Genomic DNA, 20,435 nt, shown 5'->3' on the forward strand with positions numbered 1-20,435 from the left:
ACAACAGCTATATGGAGTCAGTAAGGAAGCAAGCGGGAGGCTTTGGGCAAGGGCTGGCTCCACAGTAGGTAATCATTCCTGTCCCCAGGAGATTTTTTGCTCAAAACTCAGAACATCAGAATCAGACAGAGGCCATTGGGTCCAAATAATACCCCTGGAGCTCTGGGGGTCCCAAAGGTGGAGGAAGCAGGCAGGGGGTTCTTGGGTCCCTCTTATAGCGAAACAGCTCCTCTGGGCCATGTCACATGTAAGCCAGAGGCCAGCTCTTCCCAGGTCCTCCAGCTTTGGGGGGCTCACCCTATGCCCACGTCCACCTGGAAGCAGATTCTAGCCCCTTCTCAGGCTCGCTGCCCTCCCTTCCCCCCACCCCAACCCACTCTGTCCACCTGCACACTAACACTAGTGAGGGTGAGAGCTTGACTGAGACCTGGGGATGCCAGCAGGGGCTTTGCATTGCCTGCCACTCAGCTACGGGGCTGCCTCCTTGGGCACCTGGCCCCCCAGGCCCTCCTGGGCAGATCTTCACAGGGGCATCCTCTTCTCCTTTCTCCTCCCAGGCCTCACCTTGCTGCATCTTCTACTCTCTTCCTTGATTCTCACCGCACGATTTGCACACCCCCTTCCTCTGTATTATGCTGAGCCATTCACTCAGCTGGAAGTTCCACCCCGTCAGGAACTGGGACAGTTGGAGATTTACCCTACTTGCAAGCTGACAAGTGAGCCGCCACGGTTCCATGGAGGCTGGAAAAGACGTGAGATGCCTGGATCAGAAGCAAAGGATGGTTTGCGACTCACGGCAGCAGCCAGAGCCAGCTATCGGCATTGTCACGGGCCTGTTCCCCAAGCTCCGAACCCCACGGAGGGTCAGACGGCACCTGCGTACTCAGTGGTTGTGTTACAGGAGAGGAACCCTGACCTCAGGGACCCTGAATCTTTCCTGGGAGGCAGTAAGCATGCCTGCCCTTCGCTCTGGAAGGAGAAAGGAGCTCTATATTTCCAGGCTGCTCACTTAACACTATGTTGAATAGCATCTTTCCAGAATTCATGTCCATCGGGAAACTGTGAACCTGTTCTTATTTGGAAATAGGGTCTTTACAGATGAAATCAAGTTACAATGAGATCATACTGGACTAGGGTGGGGCCTTAATCCAATATGATTGGTGTCCTTGTAAGAAGAAGGAAGTTTGGACATAGACACAGAGAGGGAAGGCAGCCATGTGAAGACGGAGGCAGAAATTGAAGGGATGGTGCCACAGACCAAGGAGTACCAAGGACTGCTAGCCATCACCAGAAGCTGGAAGAGGCCAGGAGGATTCTTCTCTAGAGCTTTCAGAAGGAATGTGGCCCTGCTGTCACCTCGATTTGGGACTTCTGGCTTCCAGAACTCTGAAAGAATAAATTTCTGTTGTTTTTAATCCACCCAGTTTGTGGTAATTTATTACAGGAACCACGGGAACAAATACATCACTGCCCAAAAATCTTGAAAAGATGGTCAGGGACAAAGGGCAGTGGTGTCTTGACCACAACACACACAGAACCGTGGGGAACCCACGGAGGGTCGTCTCTAAGGCCCGTGATGCTTTTGATCATCAGAACCGAAGACCCACCTACCTTTTCTTGCCCTTGGCAGGGGTCTCACCTCTGTCCCAACTGTTCACCGTGGCATTCCCCCTTCCTCGTAAAGGAAATTTTTTACCAGCTAATGAGAAACATTTTAAATGCTTATATCGTATCATTGCTACATATGGGATTTCCACCGAAGATTGTTTGAAAAAAAAGCTTCTGTGGATTTCAAAATTTTTAAAGCTGGAAAGACTGGGCCCAGCCCTCTCAGCTGGCAGCTCAGAGAAGGGCAGGGGCTCCCCCAAGGCCAAGAGTGAGTCAGAAGCAGGGTTAGTCAGTTTGCCGAACTGCAGCCCTAGGCACGGCCTCCGGAGTTCGGCCCCAGTTTCCGCTGATCAAAGAGAGGTCAGAGCAGAAGAGAGAGAGGTTGGGCAGAGCAGGAAACGTGGACGTTGCTGGGGCCCAGAGGGGTCTGGCAGGGCTCACGCCCCTGCTGCCGGGTTCAAAAAGCGTGTTGTTCACAGGCAGCATCCTTCGACCATCTCCTCCCGTCGTCTTCTGTCTGACGGCGGAAAACTCAGCCACATTTGTAACACCGTCCCTCCTATCCACACCACTTCCCTCAAGAGCTCCACCATCGTCTTAAGAGCTGTCGGGCCAACACGTTACCTAAACAATCCTGTTGAAAAGGGGCCACCCCTTTGGTGGGAAGGCAGGGATCTCATCCGTCTTGCTCCCCAGGCTGGCAGGTACAACACAGGATGTGTGTGTGACGGCTGTGCTGGTGCCGGGGACCACCAGCTCCACTCAGCCGACCCACCCTCTCGTCCCACACGCTCGGGGCCCTCACCAGGTGCCAGACACACTGCACCAAAGGCTCTGCAGCCGGGATCTGGGTTAATCCCCATGACAAGGTGACATCTGCCTATTTTGCACGTAAGGAGCCAGAGGCTCAGAGAGGCAGATCTACAGCTCGAAAGTAGCCAAGCAGGTAAAATGGGGGTGGTATCAGGGCGGGGTGGGGGGAGTGGGAGGCGGGAAAAGAGGAAGGGAGGGAGGGAATCACTAGATGCCCTTTCAAGAGACGCTCGGTATATTCTCAGCACACTAGCTAATCCTATAAGCGTCTGTATCTTTCATTTCTTGGAGCAAGTTCACAACTCTGTAAGTTGTAAAAAACTGATAGTAACGCCAAGATTTTTATCCATAAAGATGCAAATGAATTTCATCAGGTGGAGGGATGCTGGGTCCCCTACCCCACGGAAGTAGCCAGCTTTGCATCTGTTAGCAAATTCAATTCTGCCTTCCTGATTTCCTACACACATGTCTGCTCTTGGCTTTTTCCTCTGAATTGATTGTAACACCTTACTGGTCTCCTCACTGATTAATGAGCTAAATACAATCTCTGGTGCATGTTCATTTAATATTTGTGTGAGAGTCGTGCGTTTACCCTTCAACCCAGGGGCCCCCTATCTAGCTCCAGGCACCACCTCAAACTGCAAGTGTGCCTCGGAATCCCCTGAAGGGAGGGCCCGTTACCACCCAGACTGTGGCCCTACCGGACACTTCTGATTCAGAAAGCTGGGTGGGGCCTGAGAGTCTGCATTTCTTTTTTTTTTTGGCCGCACTACACGGCATGTGGAATCTTAGTTCCCTGACCAGGGGTCGAACCCGTGCCCCCTGCAGTGGAAGCACGGAGCCCTAACCACTGGACCGCCAGGGAAGGCCCAAGAGTCTGCATTTCTAACAAGGTCCCGGGACTGGGGCTGCAGACTTTGAGGACCACACCTCTCCCCTGAGCTCACCCTGCTTCCTCCATCTGACCCACCCTGTCCTGCCCTCTCCTCTGGGGTAAACCCCTCAGCCCTCTGGCAGAGAGGATTCTGAGTCCTGTCGTCCCCCCCCTCCCCGCAGAGGCCCTCTGGGATAGACAGAGCCCCAAGCCTGGTGTTGGTCCTCACATCCAGGGGCTCACTCTGTCTTGGGGTTGGGGTATGGCTCAGAGGCAGGGCTCCTGTCTAGGGATGGGAGACCAGCAGAGGTGGCCCAGGGGGAGGCCCAGGCAAGCAGAGCCAGGGCGTGAAGGACAGGAGCCTCACCCGACCTCCCTGCAGCTGTTCCCATAGCCCCAGCATGGCAGCGCTAACCCTCCTGAGCTCCCTGAGCCTTCAAACCTGACTCCCAGGACTGGCTTGGAGGGGCCAGCCCCGCCCCCTGCCCATCTAGGTAGGGGTCGGGGCCCCGGAACTCAAGCTGCATTGCCCTCTTAAAATTCTCCCGATTGGCTTCTCCTGGTGGCTACGAGGATGTTTCCACCTGAGTCTACTTTTCCAGTTCCTGTGCACCAGGGAAGGACATGGGGGGCCCCAACATCCAGCCCCTGCAGGCTGAGTCTGGGTGGCTCAGTGGGGAGTCTCTGCCCGGGGTCTGGCTCTCCGCCCAGTTCTCCCAGGTTCCTCCCATCCCACAGGCAGGGAGACCCCCTCCTCGAGAGGCAAGCGACTTGCCCCTGACCACACTGAGGAATTCTGGCAGAGGTGACATGGGTGCCCACTAGTCTCCTGACTTCTCCTTCTGGACTTGACTACACCGCCCGGGCTTCTTGGTAGATAACCAGGCGTGTGTGAGGGGGGTTGCCAGGAGCTGCAGTGACACATGCCAGCAGACAGATGGGCACAATGAATGTGCAAAGCCTTTGACAGCCCAGGCACAGAGCACCCCGATAAAGCTGCTGGGCTCACCCCTCCCTTCTCCAGCAGAGCTCGTGTCCATTGCTTGGGGACAGGAGCTGGGCCAGGAGGACGGTGGAGAGACTGGAGCCAGGAGAAAATGGAGGCAGAAAAGGAAGGTCCCTGGAGAGAAACGCTGCCCACATAAAGCCACATAAAGTCTTTCAAGTGCTAAATAAGAAGATGCCTGTTATTTGAATTAGAAATAGAATATGTAAACCTCTACTCAGGCGTTAAAAATACAATAACACTAAATAAAATAACCTAAGATAAAGTGAGGAAAGCATTAGAAGTGCCGCTGGCTGGTTTTCCATACAGACATTTTTATCCACCTTGAATAAATTCAAGCCCCTCCCCATCCACTACGGACATCTAAGAAAATGGGGCTCTGAGGGTGGGCATATCAGAAAAGACCCTGGACTCCCGCTCTGGCAGCTAGCGCTCACACCACACCAGGCCCACACTCAGGTGCAAAAAAAGGGGTGCCTCACGATGCCTCTGTGTCTCACAGATTATTTTTTGCATTTCAGGTAAGAGTATTAGGGCCCTGATATCCATCAGAAAGGGTGGAAGATTCATCTAAGGAAACGATTCTTGTCTAGGGTTTGATTTAGGGTTTTTGGTAGGTTGTTGATGTCGTTTTGGTTTTGCACTCATTTATACTTTTTAATATAGTATTTTAACAAGTTAGAATTACACTGATAACAAAACTTGGCAAGGACCTTATAAGAAAATTACAGACCAGTATCACTTATGAACATATATGCAAAATCCTCAACACAAGTTTAGCAAATCGAATCTAGCAATATACACAAAGGATAATGAATGTGACAAAGTGGGCTTTTCTTCACAAATGCAAGGTTGGTTCAACATTCAAAATCATTGGGGGCTTCCCTGGTGGCGCAGTGGTTAAGAATCCGCCTGCCAATGCAGGGGACGCGGGTTTGAGCCCTGGTCTGGGAAGATCCCACATGCTGTGGAGTAACTAAGCCCGTGCACCACAACTATTGAGCCTGCGCTCTAGAGCCCACGAGCCACAACTACTGAGCCTGTGTGCCACAACTACTAAAGTTGCGTGCCTAGAGCCCGTGCTCCGCAACAAGAGAAGCCACCACAATAAGAAGCCTGCGTACTGCAACGAAGAGTAGCCCCCGCTCGCCTCAACCAGAGAAGAGCCCGCACACAGCAACGAAGACCCAACACAGTCAAAAATAAAATAAATTAAATAAATTAAAAAAAAAACAAAAACAAAATCAATGGGCTTCCCTGGTGGTGCAGTGGTTAAGAATCCGCCTGCCAGTGCAGCAGACACGGGTTCAAGCCCTGGTCCAGGAAGGTTCCACATGCCGCGGAGCAACTAAGCCTGTGCGCCACAGCTGCTGAGCCTGCACTTTAGAGCCCGCGAGCCACAACTACTAAGCCCACGCGCCTAGAGCCCGTGCTCTGCAACGAGAGAACCCACTGCAATGAGAAGCCCACGCACCGTAACAAAGAGTAGCCCCCGCTCGCCCCAACTAGAGAAAGCCTGTGTGCAGCAACGAAGACCCAACGCAGCCACAAATAAATAAATAATGATTCACATAATTCACAGAATAAAGGATTTAAAACATCATATGCTTTCAATAGATGCAAAAATCACATGATCAAACTCATTCATGCTGAAAAGATGTTTTTAATTTTCATCAATGCAGGAATAGGAGGGAACTTCACCAACCGGATAAAGAAACTGCAAGAAAAACTACCCCTAACATCACAGGGGAAGCGGAGAGACTGAGGCTTTTCTCAAAAGACCAGGAGGGAGACAGGATGTCCACTGTCCCCACTTCCATCCAGCTTGGCCCATGGTCACAGCCCACCTCTGTGTACCAGCAACATGGTAGTCCACACTGAAAACCCTGCAGAATCCACAAAAGGCCTCTCCCCGGTGAGGGAGGTCCGGTCCTTGCATTGAGTCGGGGGAACCCAGGAAGACTGAAGCTGGGGAGAGGGCCGCAGGCGCCTTTTCTGCTGAGTTATTTCAAGGCAACTTGGGCCTGCGTTTCCTGCGGAGGCCAGGCTTGCTCTCTCTGGGAAATCCGAAAGCAGCAATTGAAGACAGATTCTTGGCGGGACTGCGGGGTTGCACTAATTCTGCTCGCCAGCCCCGGGTGCTTCGGCCGCGCGCAGGGGGCTGGCTGCCAGCTTCTCAGAGTGTGCATTGGAGGAGTGGGGTTTTGACGGCTGGCTGCGTGTGAAAGGCCTCAGCCCAGACCCTTTCATCGGCAAGTTATCCCCGCCCGGGTAGGGAGTGTCAGTTGTGTGGTCAGAGCTGTTCCCAGAGGGAGGGGTGAGAGAGAGGGTCTCTGGAGGAGGAATCTGGCCCACAGGGCTGGCAGGCTGGGTCCTCCGAGCCCACCCTCTCAGGCACCCCTGCCTTGGCTCAGCGCCTGGACCTGAGCCCTAGACCGTCACAGGCAGGACCAGGCCTGTGGGGTGTTCCAGGTGGCAGCCTGCAGGATGTACATTCATCCCAGCGTCCCGGGCCGGGCTCTGCCCTTGGTGGGTGGGAAGCTTCCACTCAGCTCCCAGGAGGGGGCGCGGGGGGTACCTCCAGTTCCAGCTCCCAAGACCCTTTCTGGGCTTCCAGTACTACAGTCCTCGGCCACCACCTGGCAGAATTGGTTTCCGGCTCTGGTTCCCCTGCCTCCACCTCGGAGCTCCCCAGGGCTCCCATGTACATCCAGGCCCAAACGCAGGGCCTAGCACGGATGAGACACGTGGAAACACTCCTTGAACTGAACCGGACTCGGGGCACGAACCCGCGTCCCCAGTATCGGCAGGTGGACTCTCAACCACTGCCCCACAAGGGAAGCCCCGGAAGCCTCATTTTTGATCAGCTCTGTCTGGTGTTCTGTGCAAATGCTTATGTTCCATGGGAGCACACGCTGTTTGTTCTGGAGAGGGAGGGCTCCCCAGGGAAGGGGGAGGGCTGTGTGGAGCAAAAGGCCCCTTAAACGTTCAAGAAAGTTCCTGAAGGCACCTCATGCTGGGGTGGGAGGGCTCGGGTGGAGGTGAGGCAGAGGGGCCAAGCCCTGTACTGATGTCTCCCAGGGCCCCTGGATCTCCTGTAGGGCTCGGGGGCCAGGCAAAGGGACTGCCAGGCAGTGTAGCAGCCACCCGGAAGCCCCAGGGACCCTGGGTGGACAGGCCAAGAGGCAGGACTGGGCATTCCCAAGCTGAGAGGTCTGAGGTTCGGTCACTAGGAAATAGCCTCTTGACACAAGCTTGTCAGGGTGGGTTCCATTCGGACCATGAGCCCTGGGGTGGAGCCGGCACTTCCAGAGTCCAAAGGAAGAGTCTGGAACCTTCTAAGAGAGACACAGTCAAGGGTGAAGCCTGGGTTGCGGAGAAGAGTGTCAGGTCCTCAGGTCTGACTGAGTCTGGGTCCTTCCTACTTGCCAGCCTGTGCCTGGTACACAGGTGTGATGCCCAGATGTAGGGCCCAAGTGAGGCATGCATTTACCAAAACGTCTCTTGGGTGCCGACTTTGCCCCGCTCTCTGCAAGGTACAGCCATCATTTGCCATTCACTGAGCACCTACGATGGGCCAAGCCCTGCACTGCACCCTAGGGACCCAGAGTTGAAGGCCAGGCTCCCTGCTTTCGAAGACTTTCCAGTCCAGGGAAGAGGAGGAGGTAAGGAAGGGACCCCAACAGTTACTCCTGTTTATCAAGGCTGCTCGGCCACGCCAGCTCCGTAGTGAACAGGCGTCTACCTAGGGGACAGGAGGATCCGCGTGCTCCCTCAATGCCATCAAACGCAAGACCCAAGACAAAAGGTCAAGTCTGAGAAGCTAAAATGCAAGGTGAGGGCTTCCCTGGTGGCGCAGTGGTTGAGAGTCCGCCTGCCGATGCAGGGGACGAGGGTTCGTGCCCCGGTCCGGGAAGATCCCACATGCTGCGGAGCGGCTGGGCCCGTGAGCCATGGCCGCTGGGCCTGCACGTCCGGAGCCTGTGCTCCGCAACAGGAGAGGCCACAACGGTGAGAGGCCCACGTACTGCAAAAAAAAAATTCCTTTTGCCATGAAAGGTAATATCCACAGGCTCCGGGGCTTAGGACGTGGACGTCTCTGGGGAGCCATTACAAGCCTGGCACACAGGGAGACCTGAGGCAAGTCACTGCACATTGCTGGCCTCCGTCTCCCTGTGGGCAGTCACTGGGTAGATGTCTCCAAGGGTCTTCCCCATGGAGTAGAGGCTCAGCGAGCCCTTGGAATCTTTGGGCTATTACCCCATCCCACAAGGGCACCAGAGCCCCTCTTGGCCAAGTGGGGTGTAGGAGACCCCAGAAGGGACCCCAGATCCACAGGGGCAGTGTTAGAAATAGGCAGACGCACCCATCAGAGAACTGAGCTTGGCCCAGGGCCTTAGATTTGCAAAGCGCTTTTCTTACATGCCGGGCAATGAGCAAAAGCTCACTAAATAATGTTCAGTGACTCAACCAATGAATAAATAAATAAAAGAACAAACTTGTGAAACTGGCAGGTATGACCATCCCCACTGTACGGACAAGGAGCTGAGGCCCAGAATGGATGGGTCACTTGACAAGGGACTCAGCCTCGGTCTGCTAGCTGCAGAGCCTGTGCCCTTCCGTGCTGGGACAGTCCTGGCACACAGTGGGGCTGGCCTCCACCAGGGCGCAGGGAAGGAAATAGGAAGTTGGCTGCCACTGCGGGGCTGGGGCCTCACCTGAACCTCCCACGGTTTCCCACAGTCTCTCGTGACCCGCAGAGCGGCTCGGAGGTGACACATGTGCGTGCTGGGGTTTCCTGCCAGGCCCGGGGACACACTCAGTTCTCACCCGGTTGCTTGGAGGAGGTGGATGGGGCTCTGGGGTTCAGTTGCCTCTGCATCACCTGCATCCCCTTCACGTGTACCCCACAGTCCTGGGCCCCTCAGAGGAGAAGAGCTCAAAATCCCCCAAAAGCCAGATATAGACTTTAAACCAGGGGTCTTGGGTTGGGACACTGGCTCTGTCGTTCCTCACTGTGTGGTCCTGGACATTTTTTTAAGACTTTATGTTTTTGGAAGAGTTTTAGGTTTCCAGCCAAATTAAGAGGGAGGTACAGAAATTTCCCATATACACCCTCCCCCCGCTACAATGCATAGCACCCTCCCCCACTATCGATACCAGATGCCTCCTCGTGGCACATTTGTTACAACTGGTGAACCTACACTGACACACAGTTGACATTAGGGTTCACTCTTGGTGTTGGACATTCTATGGGTTTGGATTAATGTATAATGACATGTATCTACCATTACAATATCATAGAGAAGTTTCACGACCCTAAAAGTCCCGTCTCCACCTATTCACCCCTCCCTCCCTCCACCCCAACCCTTGGCAACCTCTGATCTTACTGACCCCATAGTTTTGCCTTTTCCAAAATGCCATAGAGTTGGAATCATACAATGTGTAGCCTTTTCAGACTGGCTGCTTTCACTTAGTGACCTGCACTTACTTTCCTCTGTCTTGATGGCTTAATAGCTCACTTCTCTTTAGCACTGAATAATGTTCCATTGTATGGCTATACCACAGTTTTTCCACTCACTTACCGAGGGACACCTTTGCTGCTTCCAACTTTTGGCAAATATGAATAAAGCTGCGATAAACATTTGTATGCAGGTTGTGCACGGAACTAAGTTTCAACTCCCTTGGGTAAATACCAAGGAGAGTGATTGCTGGATCGTACATACGGTAAGAGTATGTTTAGTTTTGTAAGAAACTGCTAAGCTGTCTTCCAAAATGGCGGCATCATTCTGCACCCCCGCCTGCCGTGAAGGAGAGTTCCTGTTGCTCCACATCCTCGCCAGCATTTGGTGATGTCAGTGTCCTGGATTTCGGCCATTCTAATAGGTGTATAATAGTATCGCATTGTTGTTTTAACTTGCATTTCCCCAATAACGTTAGATGCAAGGTATCTTTTCTTATGCTTCTTTGCCATTTGTATATCTTCTTTGGTGAGGTGTCTATTAAGATCTCTGGCTCAGCATGTTTTATAACCTCTCCATGCCTCAGTTTCCAATTCTGTAAAGTGGCAAAAATCATATCTATCTGTTTCAGTCACGGTCCCAGCAGAAGAAAGAATTTACCCCAGGTGGTCCAAATAAGACACGTGACCAAAGGGACTGCTTACAGAGGTGCAGGCAGGTTCAGGAGCACCCAGAGACTGGTAATGGCGGGAAGATGCTACCATCCCTGGGGCTGGAGGAACTAGCAGAGGAGATGATGCTTCCAGCGGAAGCTGGTGGGAGCTAGAGTCACAGAGGGCCTCCCGGCAGGAGCTGTGGTCATAGAGAGGTGAAGCCGCATCCAGCCTCTGTCCCCAGACACCGAATTAAATCTCGGAGACAGAGTTTTGGGTGAAGTAGAAAAGAACAGCTTTATTGCTTTGCCAGGCAAAGGGGGCCAAGCGGACTAACGCCCTCAAAACTGTGTGTCCCACCTTGGAGAGGGTAGTGAGAAGTTTTATAGTAATGGTTCAAAGAGGGTGTGATCCGCCTGTGGACATTCTTCTGATTGGTTGGTGGTGAGGTAAGTCGGAGTCAGCATCATCAACCTTCAGGTTCCAACTGATCTGGGGTCTACGTGCTTGTGGGCAGCATACCTTGGTGAATTGTTCACTTTTCCCACCTGGAAGGGGTTTCAGTATCCGCAAAACAGCTCAAAGATATTGTATGTATATGTTGATGGGGACCCAGGACCTCGCCCCAAGGCTGCCCTATTGTTTTTCTGGACCGTTTGTTTCTCCCTTGTCTCCCATCCCTTCCCTTTGGCTCCCGTCGGGAAATCGAACCCCGGTCTCCTGCGTGACAGGTGGGGAGCCCTCTCTGAACCATTACTATTAAACTTCTCACTACCCTCTCCAAGGTGGGACACACAGTTTTGAGGGCAGGAGCCCGCTTGGCCCCCTTTGCCTGGCAAAGCAATAAAGCCGTTCTTTCCTACTTCCCCCAAAACTCTGTCTCTGAGATTTAATTCGGTGTCGGGGGACGGAGGCTGGATTCGGCTTCAGGGGCACCGACAGTGTCAGTGTACAGCACATGGCAGTGGGAGGAAATGCCCCATCCTCTCTCCCTCTGATCTCCAGCTGTTGCCCCCATTGGCCAGACCCAACCAGGCACCAGTGGGGGATGCAGCCCACCAGGGTCGGCGCAGAGCCAGCAGCGGATGGATCTGGGGGGCAGGGGATGCCACAAGTGAAAAGTGACCAGCGCCGCTCAAGATGGGGCCATTCATCCACGTGTTCTTTCAACAGACAAACACTGTCTTAACCACTGGGGACCCTCTGGGGGAAGAAAAGCGACAAATCCCCCACCTCAGGGAATTTACATCCTACTATGGGTGTGGGGCATGGGGTGTGGGCTACTTCCACCAGAGCAGAACTTCTCAAACTTCACGGGAGCTTGGGAATCACCAGGAGGGCTTGTTAAAACCTAGATTCCCAGGCCCCATCCCCAGTTTCTGTAGGTCTGGGGAGGCCCGAAAATTTCCATCCTACCAAGTTCCAGGGTGCTGCCCATGGAGCAGTCGCGCCACCCTTTGACAACCATGGCCCTGGGATATTTAGATGCTGGAAGTGTTTGTTTGTCCCATCCCTGACCCCTCGGCCTCCCTCAAGACCCCAAGCCCCAGGGCAGGGACTGAATCTGAGTGTCTGATTTTTCCTCCGGGCTACCGGCGACCCCCACAGGCTGGGGCTTGGGGAAGGGGCGCTCCGTGGGCGTTAGAGGGCCGCGGAGGAATGCTTACTGGCCGGAGAGCCGATCTGGGCCGCCAGGGTGGCCGGGGACACCCCCTTCCCCGGCGGGCACCGCCCACAGTCTGCGCAGTACACCCGGGTGGGGGGATCCCGGGAGGGCGCCCCCGGCCCCCGGCTGCCTGCTCGGCCGGGCCCCGGTGGGTGGGCGTACCCGCGACCCAGGTGGCTACCTGCCGCGCGTCTGCAGCAGCCCAGGAGTCCGGTGGCTCCGGCCGCGTCGGGCGCCCTACGCGGGCCCGGGGGGCGGGGCGGGGCGGGGCGGGGCGGGGCCTCCGAGGCCCCCTCCCCCGGCTCCGGGCTCCGGCTCTGCGCGGTGGCAGCGGCGGCGGAGGTGGCGCGGGGACCAAGGTGAGTGGCGGGGACGGGTCCCGGAGGCCCCGTCGGAGGAGGGGTCCGGGTGGGCAGAGGGCGGCACGCGCGCCCCTCGGAGGGCGGGGGCCCGGGCGGCGCCGGCGGAGTGGCGTGTGTGCGCGCGCGCGCGTGTCCCCGCCGAGTGCGGGGACATGGGTTGGGCGGGGGTCGGGCCTTCCCCTTGGTTGGGGGTCCAGCCCCTCCCACCACCGTCTCCTGGGACCTCCGGAGCGCATCCTCTCTCGCAGTCTCTCTCTCGCCCACGCCCCGCCCCCCCCGCCCCCCCTTCTCTTCTCTGTCTCTGAGTTTCTCCCTGTCTCCGTGGGTGGGTCTCTGCGTGTCCGTCCGGCCGCTTGTCCAGCTGCCTTGTTTCCTGATCTTCCCCTCCCCCGACACTGCCCCTCCCCATCGCAGCTCCCCCCTGTCTTTCCACTGCCCCCCCCAATAGAGCGAACAAAGATGGTCAGAAGGGAGACACCTCCTTTCTGAGCCCTGTCCTGGCTCGGCGTGCGGCCCCACCCCTCTGGCCTCTGGCCTGGGCCGCCCGCCACCTTCCTGCAGGGAGCTGGCCCTGCAGAGCTGTGCGGGTGCGTTTGGGGCAGCAGGCACAGCTGAGGGCAGAGGCAGAGCCTGTAGAGGTTCGTGCCCTCAACCTGGTGAGCCCCCTCCCATCCCTTGAGAGGTGGCACACGGGGCAGGTCTGCCCGGTCCGGGGTGTGGCCCTCTGGCAAAACCTCATCATGCAGAGAGCCCGTTCACATGAGCAGCGCCTGACGCTTTCTAAGGTTTTCTCTGATGGAGCCAAGGTAGGGGAGAACTTGCTGGGCTGGCGGAGGGTCCCTGGCCCGAAGGTCGCAGGGTGTGGTCTCAGCCCTGCTCGGCCAGGCCGCTTCCTGAGGGCGAGCTCCATTTCCCATCCGTGGCTCAGGGCAGCCCTGAGAGCTGTGTGCAGCTGCTGTGAGAACCCAGCGTGTCCAGGTGATTAGCGATGCTCTTGGCTAGAGCGTGGCTGTGCCTGAGTTCCCCGGGATCCCAAAGGCCGGTCCCTGGACTGTATCTGGAGGGGGAGGGCGAGCTCTCTGTGGCCTCTCAGACCTGCTGCACCAGGCCCAACCCAAGACCCTCCCTGGAGGGGTAAGCTGGGGGCTCTGGGAGAAGAGCCTGGGACCACCAGACTGTCCTCTTTAATGACAGGGCTTGATGCAATGCAGATTCCTGGACTCCTATCCTGACCTCTGATGGGACACCAGGAATCTACACTTTACCACTCCCCACCCCCCCACCCCCGGTTCTGGTGCACATTCAAGCGTGAGTGCCGCTGGCTGTGGCATTGGGTGATCGGACAAGGTCATATTAGCTCCCTCTGGCTGGCAGGCAGTGGAGCGGACCCAAGAGGAGTCCATCCTGGGTGCATGGCCTTGCTGTGTCCCTGGGCAAGCCACTTCCCCTCTCTGAGCCCACGTCCCCGTCAGTCAGAGGAGATTAGGGCCTCCCTAGGGTCTTTCCTGCCAAATGGTCTGGGATTCTGAGCCATTTGTTTAAATGGTGGTAAGGGATGGGTGAGGGCTAGAGAATCAAGCTGACCTGGGTTAGCACCTGGGTCAGCATCCACCACTGGCTGGCTGTGTGGCCCTGGGCAAGTCACTGCTTCTCTGGGCCTCAGTTTCCTTATCTGAAAACTGGGAACCTTAAAATTACGAACTCCTTGTGGGTCGTCAGGATCCAAAGAGGCACAACGCCCGACATATCACAAGCTCACCGCAAACTGGCGGTGGGGGTGGGTACCCGTTTTCCCGACATATCACAAGCTCACCGCAAACTGGCGGTGGGGGTGGGTACCCGTTTTGAGAGTGGCTGGCACTCCGTGTGTCTCGACTGTTTTAACTTTCTGGTGATGGGGACAGTCACATGAACTTAATTTCTCATCAGCAGGGAAAGTGGTCTGTGCAGAAACATTTGGTAGCTGACGGATGTTTTGTTTCTAATGGGTGGCTTAAAAGGCCTGAGGACGGGCACGTGGAATTGCCTCGCAGCCTCAGGCGGCATTTCATGGCATCCGGCTGTGCGCCAGTGCCAGCTCTCTTGCTCAAGGCAGGCACTGGGAGACGACACCCTTGTTCCCTGGCGACTCCCGGCAGATTCTGGAGAGGCTGGGATGGGAGAAGGAAGGCGAAAGCCCTGGGCCCTCACCAGGTTCCCCAAATTGTGGACATTCATGGACGTGAACAAAATCATCTTCTGGGACATCTGTAAGGAGAGCAGAGCTCTCGTGACGCCCAGAGAGGAACGGGAAAGTCATTCATTCATTCATTCATTCGCTCACTCACTCGTTCCCCCAGGCCTTCTTCAGGCCTGGAGGATGGCAAGCGTCCCCAGGGAGGCAGAGGGACCCACGCAGAAAGGGGGAGGCCACAGAAGCAACCTGGATGGGGAGCTGTTGGGTCAGACGTGCTGTCAGTGGTCCTCCAGGTCAAAAGCGGAGTCAGGACGTCCTGCTGCGGGACTCACCCCATAGCCCAGGGTGGCCCTCGGGGGTACATTTGCTGAGGAGGACCAGAGTTAGGGTCGGGAGGAATGAATTAGGACCGTGGGCTGTGATGAAGACATGGGAGAGTGAGACAAGGAGGTGACTTCCTGGTGACAGTATAACCTTCTTTTTTTTTCTTTTAACCACATCCCTCTTTTATGTCTCAAAATCGAACCTCAGTGGGGGAGCACCTAGAGGCACAGGGACTTTGAAACTCTGTGTGAGCCGAGTTCTAGTGACTCAGGAATCCAGATGTCTTGGGGGAGCAGCCCGGGTGCCGCTGCATAGAGGACTTGGCTCTAACCTCAGACCCTGGACTCTGGGTGGCCTGGAAGGGGAGCCAGCAGGGGCCAGGGAGGGGCCGCAAAGGCTGGAGACCGCAGAGTCAGGTCCACCTGCTGAGCTTCAGTGCTCTCATGTGTACAGAGTGGATTGGAAAACACACTTAGGTGATTAAGACCTGGGTTCTGGAGCCAGGCTATTTGGGTTCGAATTTCAGCCCCACCTCTCCCCAGCTATGTGATGTTGGCAAGTCACCAAACGTCTGTGTGCACCTCGGTTTCTTCATCTATGACGTGGTGATTATCGTAGCACCTACCACATAGGGTGCTTGTGAGGACAACGTGGCTTCATGGGAGGTTTCCAGAAGGACGGTGCCCTGTGTTGGTGTGGTAGAGTGGTCGTGCAGTGACGTGTGGTCTTGCAGTGACGGTGGCTGGCGGTCAGGCTGACCTGGCACCGGCCCTGGAGTTCTTATCAGTATTAGCGTTAATGTTGTTGTTGGAAACTCACTTGTGGGGTTACGTGATGACTGGGTGAAGCCATGTACAGGGCCCCTCGGTGCACAAGGAAGCCCTCAGGTGATGCTGGCGCCCATCTGTACCCTCTAGGGAGAGCAGAGAGGACAGAGGTGACATTTGCTACTGCATTACCACGTACTACACCCAGGCGCAAGTGGGGAGGGGCCAGGGCCAGCTCCTTTCTGAAAAGATTTTCAGGAAAATCTATGTAGTTCATTGCAGCGGGGAGTACTGCTCTCCTCGGTTCTGACTCCAAAGCCTGGATTTACCTCTGGAAGGAAGCAGGGGACAGCCATTCCCTGAGCACCTACTGTGTGCCAGGCCCTGTGTGAAGTCTTCCCCAGGCACCGTCCCACTTACTCCTCCCAGCAGCCCAGAAGGTGATCGTGGCCATGCCCAGTTAACAGATGGGCAAACTGAGGCCTGGAGAGGCCAAGGGCTGCCCAGAGACACAGGGCGGCAAGGAGCAGGGTTGGGGCTCAAACACCAGGGTCTCTGGCATGAGGTGTGCGCGCCCACTTTCCACAATGCTACATGCCTTAAGGTGAGGGAATGTCACCAAGATGCCCCACTGTCAGGAACTGCCACCGTGGGCTCCTCTGACCCCAGCAGAAGTCCTGCTCACTTTCTGGAAGGTTCTTAAGGTTTTGCTTTCTGTGCCATCAGCTGGGCTGGCTAAAGGCCTTCTTTGTGTTGCCAAAGCAGTTTCTCCAGCAAAAACAATCAGCTTGGAGTCACTTACATCCCTTTGAGTCTGAGGGGGGTGACTCTCTGTGCTTCAGTTTTCAAGTCTGTGAAATAGGAATTTTTATTTCTGTCCCACTTAGCTCCCACAAGTGGGTAGGTAAAGCTGTGAAATAATAATAGTCCTGGGCAGGCACCTGGAAGGCATCTTACATATTTGCTCTCAGTTAACCCTCTGAGGCCTTATGAGGTCATTGTATGATCCCATTGTACAGATGAGGAGGGCAAGGCACAGAGAGGTCAGTATCTTGTCACACAGCTGGTAAGACTTTGGGTCTCATTAAGATGGACTGAAAGACAGCCATTGAGGCCACGTCTTGGTGGAGAGACATGACGCTCCTTGCTTGGTTATTCCCATGACAGGGAGCTCACTACCTCGTGAGCCCCTGTGATTGTGAGTCTAGGACTTGAGTAGGTGGTGGTGGTGGTGATCCCTGGTACAGTTGACTTAACGTGGGAGAACATCCTGAGCCTGGCTTTGGCTGTGCTGGGTTTGAGCTGCTGACAGGCCCAGTCATGGAGAGATGGGGAGGGTGGCCCCAAGTTCTTTGTTACTTACAATGGTGTCCATCTCATTCCTCCCACTGACTAGATCTGAGGCTGAGAGAGGAGAAAACTCTCAGCAAGGGAGGGCAGACACTAGGTGCTCAATAAATCCTTGTGGTGGACCAATCCTACTTCTTTTTTAAAAAAAAATTATTTATTTTATTTATTTTTATTTTTGGCTGCGTTGTATCTTCCTTGCTGCACGCAGGCTTTCTCTAGTTGCAGCAAGCGGGGGCGACTCTTCGTTGCGGTGCGCGGGCTTCTCCTTGCGGTGGCTTCTCTTGTTGCGGAGCACGGGCTCTAGGTGCACAGGCTTCAGTAGTTGTGGCTCACAGGCTCTAGAGTGCACAGCAGGCTCTAGCTGGGCCGCATGGCCTTAGTTGCTCCGCGGCATGTGGGATCTTCCCGGACCAGGGATCGAACCGTGTCCCCCGCGTTGGCAGGCGGATTCTTAACCACTGCACCACCAGGGAAGCCCCCCAATCCTATGTCTAAGGAAAATTTCAAATTATAAAACCGACATAGCCACGTTGTACAAAGTCTGGAAAATAGGCTCCGATTTTACCCGTAACCTCAGCCTCTGAACATTATCATCTTGTGTATCATTTCCAGTCTTTTTTGAATCAGTACATCTTGATGTAGAACTATTTTCACAGGATGTCATCACAGCACACGCAGTTCCGTATCCTCTTCCTTTCCACTTGCTGTAATACTGCTAGCATTTCCCCTGTTCCCTCAATAGTCCACTAGCTCCTAAAGAGCAGTGACGATTTTTCACTGGCTGCACCGTATCCTGTGCATCTTCATCATTTGACTTGGACCATCCCCCTCTCAGTGGAGCCCCCACGTGGACAAGGATGTGAAAAGCAGGTGTTGACCCCGAGGGCACGCCCCAGAGGTCCAGCAGGACAGCTGGTCAGCCCCCCCAAGCTGTGTGACCTCAGGCAGGGTCCTACCCCTCTCTGAGTCTCAGGTTCCTGCCGTGCTGTGAAATGAGGGTGGGAACCTCATATCACAGGGCTGCTGGGAGGAGTAGACAAGGGGATGTGATGTCAATTATCTGGCAGTAGTGGGGGCTTGAAATGTGGTAGCTGTTATTACTGTTGCTGTTATTATTATTATTGCTATTATTATTATTATTTATTATTTATCTCTCCACAGTTAAATTGTGGAGCCCTGCAAGCAGGAGCCAGGCTCTATATATTCCTGTGTCCCACCCCTAGACATACCCTATGATATTTATTGATTTGATTCCAAATGTTCAGGTCCCTCCAAAAAGAATGAGTCCATGTGGGCAAGGAGCTGGGAGATCCTGTGTTTATACAGTCTCATCTGGTCCACCATGAGTGGGGACCACCAACCCCATTTTAGAAACAGGCTCAGAGAGTGTGATGGGCCTGCCCAAGGTCACACAGTGGGAAGGAAAAAGCCAGGAATACTTCCTGGAGGAGGTGGCAGTGCTCTGGGCCAACAGGAAGGGGTGTCTGACCAGGCCAAGGTGCAGAGTGCTGGTGTTCTGGGGGCAGTGCAGAGGAGCCTGGGAGCTGTCCAGGGCAGAGTGGAGCCCAGCACCCGCACAGTGCAAGGCAGATTGTGGCTGAGGCTCAGGGGCGTCTGCTGGGCTGAGCTGACCTGAAGTGACAGCAGGGCAGGAATGAGCTAGCTGTCTGGGCTCCTGACCCCACCGGCATCCCACCCAGCCACTTCCTTCTGTCCAGGCAGGAAGGGGTGCTCTGTGGGATCCGAGGCTGCAGGCACCTTCCTGGGGCCTGCCTGCTCTGTGAACAGTGATAAAATATTTATCAGAGATGCCGGCCGGGCTTCCCTGCACAGCGTATGGCTGGGGGCACTTCCCACCCCAGACCTGCAGCCTTGACAAGTTCCGCTGAGTCACGCGCGAGCCCGAGCCCTCCTCAGCCCCTCTGCCCTTTGGCCACGTGGATGCCTCGTAATATGTAAGCCATTCGGCTGCACACGGGGCCAGGACATCCAGCTTGGTCAGTGCTGAGGGTTTCAGAGCTCATTCGGCGGCCAAGGTCATAGGCAGAGGAGGCCAGAGGGACGGGATCTCCCCCGCACCCACCCCCGCGGGGTCCCAGCTCCTTAGTCCTCACTGCACCCACCCAGCAGGGTAGGTCCTCAGCACCTCCGTTTAGTGATGGAGACACTGAGGCTCAGAGCAGGGGCACGACGGGTCCAGTCTCACGCTGTTAGTGGCCGAGCGGAGATTTGGTCCTCAGCCGTCTGACCCCTCCGCCGAGGTGCTGGACTCTGTTCTAGTCCGGGGTCAGGGGCTGGGGGTCCTGCCCGCCCCGAAGCGACACAGCTGTGAATTCAGGTTTGTGCGTTTGATTTTCAGAGTGACAGCAACAACAAAACAGTAGCAGACGGCTCCTTCCTGCTGCCGGAGGTGTGGGTGGAAGGACAGGGCTTTCGGATTCTTTCGTTCACTCATTCATAAAATACATTCTGGGTGCGCTGGCCAGGGCCAGCGTTCCAGGCCCTGGGGACCAATGGGGGACACTTAGGCCGTGGCTGGGGGCGCCCTCGGAGCCAGAGAGGGCTGGCCTCTGCGCCCGAGCCCACTTACTGCTTGCGTCCGTGCTCTGTGACCTCTGGGGGATTGGTCTCTGATTCGTGAATGGGGGCGTAGAATCTGCTTTCTCAAGTGAGGATCACACCTGTGTCCTTGTTCTCCGTCACATCTTCACGTTGGCCTGACGGACATCGATTGGCCTTTGGGACAGGTCTGGTTTCCAGAGAGATCCCAGCAGGCCTTGAGGTTGGCTCTCCCAGGAAATAACCCGGAACCACTGCCCCAGGAGCCTTGCAGGTCTGATGGTTGAAGGTGGAAGTTTTTGCCAAGCTTGGTTCTGAAGGGAACTGGCCTCTGGAGCCGCACTGGCTGCCCACAGCTGTGAGAGGGAGCCCTGTGGGTGGCCCGGGTCATCTCCCCGCTCACTGCCTGCAGGTCATCTCATATTCCTGCTTGCTGTCCGCCTTTCCCTCCTCTGGACCCTCCTCCTGCCATTCCTCTATCTGGAATTCTTTTCTTCCCTTCCTCACTGGGGGCTTTTGTTGGTTCTTCAAGCCCCCGCTGGAAGATACCCTCCTCTTCCAGGAAGCCCTCCTGGCTGCCCTGTGTCCCCCCCAGGCAGCGTGGGTAGGCGCCCCTCCCGTGCCCTTTACCCTGGAATCTTTGCTCATATCTTTGATCCAGCACTGGATCAGCTCCCCGGTCTCCTCCCCTCCAGACTGGGGCTCCAAGGGCGGAATTCTGCTCTATTCATCTCTGGGTCCCAGGGCTCAGCTCAGGGTTGGCACAGAGTGGAGCCCCAAGGATGTCTGAGGAACGAGAGAGAATGTCGGACATG

General features: G+C 55.5%; 1 protein-coding gene across 1 annotated transcript in view; it reads left to right on the top strand.

Annotated features, from left to right (window-relative positions):
- Positions 1–12,336: 12,336 nt before the first annotated feature.
- PRR5 (proline rich 5) overlaps positions 12,337–20,435 on the top strand; it is a 52,958-nt gene continuing 44,859 nt past the window's right edge. The window contains exon 1 of the mRNA XM_049694245.1: positions 12,337–12,441. The gene's annotated coding sequence lies outside the window, so the exon portion shown is untranslated. The remainder of the gene's footprint in view (positions 12,442–20,435) is intronic.

This window comes from Orcinus orca, chromosome 11 (assembly GCF_937001465.1).
Source record: "Orcinus orca chromosome 11, mOrcOrc1.1, whole genome shotgun sequence".
Lineage (NCBI taxonomy): Eukaryota > Metazoa > Chordata > Mammalia > Artiodactyla > Delphinidae > Orcinus > Orcinus orca.